This window comes from Phalaenopsis equestris, unplaced genomic scaffold (genome assembly GCF_001263595.1).
Source record: "Phalaenopsis equestris unplaced genomic scaffold, ASM126359v1 Scaffold000234, whole genome shotgun sequence".
NCBI classification, from domain to species: Eukaryota; Viridiplantae; Streptophyta; class Magnoliopsida; order Asparagales; family Orchidaceae; genus Phalaenopsis; species Phalaenopsis equestris.
The window spans coordinates 160,107-164,815 of NW_018164676.1; positions in this window are offsets into that span (position 1 = coordinate 160,107).

Genomic DNA, 4,709 nt, shown 5'->3' on the forward strand with positions numbered 1-4,709 from the left:
TTTGTCGATTCTGATTTGTTGGATTTTCCAAGTTATTTGCCATATCTTTTAAATTTTTAATTTCTCTTTGTTGTTTTCAAATATTTCTAATAGTACATTCTAACACTGAATCGTAAGGCACTAAGCCTTCAGATCAAATATTTCACATAAACAAATAAAGTAAGCAAAGTAAAATCCAAGTAAAATTCTTTTTTTTATAAAAAAAACACTTAAATAAATTTTATTTTGTATTTTTTATTTTTTGTATATTTTTTTATAGTATATATATTCTTTCTAACTTTCTTATTTTATCAAAATTATTTAATTTACCTAAATTTAACCACCTTCCCCATGCAACGATGCCAAAAACTTGATCCCGATTTTTTATATGTAAGGATTTATGAAGTTGAACCACTATAGTACAAAAAACATGGTCCTTGTATGAAAAGTAAGTTGTGTAAAATATATATAATTATAGACAATTAATAATAGGATTCTATGTAAGTATACGTATCGTTATCAAGTAATAAAGGACTTTCTATTTAAGCTCCAAATATCGATCCCATAGGAAAGGTGTAAATTGGCAATGATAAGTTTTACTAGGAAATTTACTGAAAATCAAACGAAATAACTGTCACTAATTTTGAATGTTGAGATGTTATCAAAACTAAAGTACTTAACTATTAGCAAAACATAAATTCAAATTTTAAGAAGTAAGTACTAATCTACTAACTATGTTTATGTAATGAAGATATCTTATGTGAAAAAACATCCTTCCCACTACAATGAGGTTCTGTTGAAATAAAATGAGATAAATGTTTAGAATATGTATTGTGCCAAATAGGAGCAATTATAATTCTCTACCCTGATACAGTGCAATGAAAATCATTGGTTAATCCTAGATTTAGTCCCTAAATATGTGGCTATGCTAGAAGGATTCTAGCTCCCACTTCCTTTCACCTAAAAGCTAACTCTCACTTTAGTTTTTAAACACTAAGACCGAATTGGGGATCTTAGTACGGCACCCTGAAGATTCTCCAATTCCACACCCAACAAAGAATATTTTCCTATTTATTTGCACTTGATTCCATGAACAAATTTCTCCTCCATGTTTCTCCTCCATGAAATCAAAAATCAAATGTGATCCTCACTCTGTTGTAGAACTCATACTCCATTTCCATTAAGGTTCAATATCACAAAAAATAAGTATAAAATATGGGTCTAAAAATTCTTATGTTTTCAGTATATCATGTAGCAAAAGATCCCAATTAGCGTTCTGAATGTTGTAAGTGCTGCATCCTTTTAAGTTATCTTGGTTTGGTTGAAACCTGATGATTCATCCATGAAAGAGAAAATCTCATGTGTCGAAGCAATGTCCACCATCATTTCTGGTATTGATAATGGAAATTCATCTTTTAGACACACCATATATAGATCTCTGAAGTTGACACATACACAGATTTGTCCATTTTTCTTTTTAACCGGCGCAATTTTGGCAAACCATGTGGGGTATTGTTCTTCTCTTACAAATTTAGCGTCTATTAATTTCTTCACCTCGATGATGACTAGTTGTTCTATTTCGAGGTGCATTCTTCCAGGAGCTTGCTATATTGGGGTCATATTTTTGTCCACCCTAAGTTTATGCACTGCGACCTCTGGGGACAGCCCTAGCATTTTATCATAATTCCAGGTGAAATAATCCTTGAACTCTGATAATAGCTTTATCAGTTATGTGAATTCTTCATGGCTGAGTAGAGAACTTATAAATATAGGTTAGGGTTGTTCTTCCATTCCAAGGTTAATTTTCTTCAATTCATCAATAGTTGATTTAATTTCTTTCTCAAATTCTGGCAGAGCATCTTCTATTAGCTGATCAGTAGAGTCATCCTCTATATTGAGGCAGTCCTCTTCCGACAAGAAACAACCATGAAACCCTCTGAATCATCAACTGGTCCTACCGTACCAAATCTGAGACTCTCTTTCAAATTAAAAGTTTGACTTTTAACATTTCATAATTTTTCAAAAAGTTGTAACTTATCTTTTGGCATTTATTTTGGCAAATATCCTTATTGAATTGATGTTTGTACGTAAGACGAAAAGTAACCAAAAGGTAATTCCATTAATTCATTAGGATTCTCATCCAAATTTACATGAATTTCAAGATTAGCCGAAATAGAAGCATAGTAAATTTTGATCATATTTGAACCAGCGCTATGGACTTCCTTGACCTCTAAACTCTCAACCTTTTGAGGGTGGATTGGAGTAAGAGTCATGGCATTCACATAATCGTTTATCCCATCATACATTGTCTCATATTCACTTTTCTCCACATCTTCCAAGAATATCTCATACTTTGGTTTCTTCTATTTTGTCATCATCATTTCCTCCTCGAAACTCTCTTCATCATCAATGTTGATGATCGGCCTAGTCCATTCAACAATCGTGTTGGCTCTTCCTTGTCCACGTCCCCGGCCTCAACCTCGTGTGTGCGAGCTAAAAGAACCCCCAGCATCTCCTTGTGAAAGAGTGGTGGAAGATTGCTGAAGCAGAGTTGAATGGCTTTTTCTTAGTGATTCTTCTCAATTTTCACTTTTATTTGTCATAAACTCCCGAGAGAAGACAATTTTCTTTCGAGGCGCATAATAGGCAGTGTCTTCATGAATGCCAACTTCATAAACTGAGAATGGCTATAAATCTCCCTTGATGCAATGTTTTTTTCATTCCTTATAATACTTAACGCATTGATGTAGAGACAACAGAACCATAGTTTGTTCATGAATCCACAGCCGACCAAGTAGAGCATTGAAAAAGGTCTCAGCATCGATGATGTGAAATTTTACAGTTGTTACTAGTTATCCAACTTTCATAAGCAGTGTAATTGATCCAAGAGTTCTTTCTCCCTTCTGATTAAATCCTTTTAACATCATTTTATCGGTCCTAAGCTCTTGAGCTTCAATGTCCAAATAGGTCAATGTCTGTAGACGCATCAAGTTGAGTGATGCTCCAAGATCTACTAAGACTTTGGACAGCACAAATTGTCGATGTTAAGGGAGATATAGAGTGGTCGGTTGTGATTGGCGGAACCAAGCAACAAGTCTTCATTTGTGAAGGTTATTCTAGTTTATTCTCTTAATGAACAAAATTCATCTAAGGATGTGTTGGCCTATTGGGCTAAGCAAATCTCTTGGTCAAGCAAGGCTGTAACTAGAGATTCCATCATGTCATTTGACAAGTTTAGAGCATCATAAATGCTTATTTTGGCCAAAAAATTCCTAAAAGGAGTAGCACGTTATAATCCATTTTATATAATCCTTTGATCTTCACTTGGTTGTGTGTTTCTTCCACTAGAGGAGGTTGAGGTAGCTCTTCTTGAGTTACTATTTTGTTTTCATTTATCCACTGGAGCTATCCTCGGGTTAAAATCTTTTCGCTCCTTAGGTTTACTTCTGTGATTATTCTTCCTGAGATGTAGGCGAATTTTTTGTTGCTTCTTCTTGATTAGAGAGATCCAATTTTATTGGAAGTGATGCATAACGACACTCAAAGACTGGCTCTTCACTCCCGGTGCTATCGTAACCAGTTTTGTTTATGTCTTCTTCACTCTCGTTAACGGTTTCATTGAACTTAAATATAATTGGGGATCAATTGGAGAATCAATATCGGAGTTAGTTTGGACAAAGTCAGTTACGTTATTACTAGAAAAAGTTAAAATGTAGCCAAAACCATAACCATTATATTCATAATACCTTGTTGGGGCAAAAAGATAATCGTACTTGGCCAGGGGTTTCAGGATTTTCTTCCTGGAGTCTAATACAACCAATCTAATAGGAGCAGTACCTATCCTACCCCATGCGCTATAAGTCTTTAAGGTGGTGTTCTTCTTCTTCTTCTTCGGTGTGGCGCATCTTCTAACAAAATCTCCATCTCAGGCTCGATAGGCCAAAGACTCTGAATTTGGTTCAGTATTTACATGGACGATTTGCTCCAAACACTACTCTATCTATCTTTGTCTGAATAGTGATCTATTGGAGCGATTTCCTTGGCCAAAATCAAATTTACAGAACTTCTTTCAGGTTCTTTTAAATATTCATTCAGGATTGTTATATTCCCTTCCTTAAAATTTCTCTCGAGCCAATCTTTGAAGGCGAAACATTCCTCTATAGTATGTCCAAGCAATTTGTGGTTTGGGCAATAATTGGGCTGATCTTTCTTGTCAACTTCCTTAGGTTACTTTGGATTTGGCAATCTGAACTCAGTCTTCTTCATTACACTTCTGAACATTTTGGAATAGCTTCATCATTGAAAGAATATACTGCTTTCATTCGTTCTGTCATGGTTCGACTCTTTTTATTCTCTGTTTGGCATGATCCCCCTTGATACAACTGCTGGCCGGACTAGTCATACTGTTGTGTCTGCTGCTAAGCATGTTGTGATGACAAATGGGAACCTTGACGAGAATGCTCTGCCTATATCTTCATTAGCTGCTTTCCTTTATTGACCGTAGCCACTGTCCCGGACTTCTTCTCAAAAATTTGTGTTGCTTTAGTCTTTTTCAATTTCTCCTAGGAATCCATGTGTTTAACTTCAACTTGCAAGTTGCTCGCTTTGCTGAGGAGCTTCTCAAAGGACTTTATGGTGAGTTCCTTAAGCATGAAAGCTACTGCTCATGGATGATTTTGTGTAGGATCTCAATCGCATGATGTTCATGTAGCTGAGGTTTACTAAGAGAT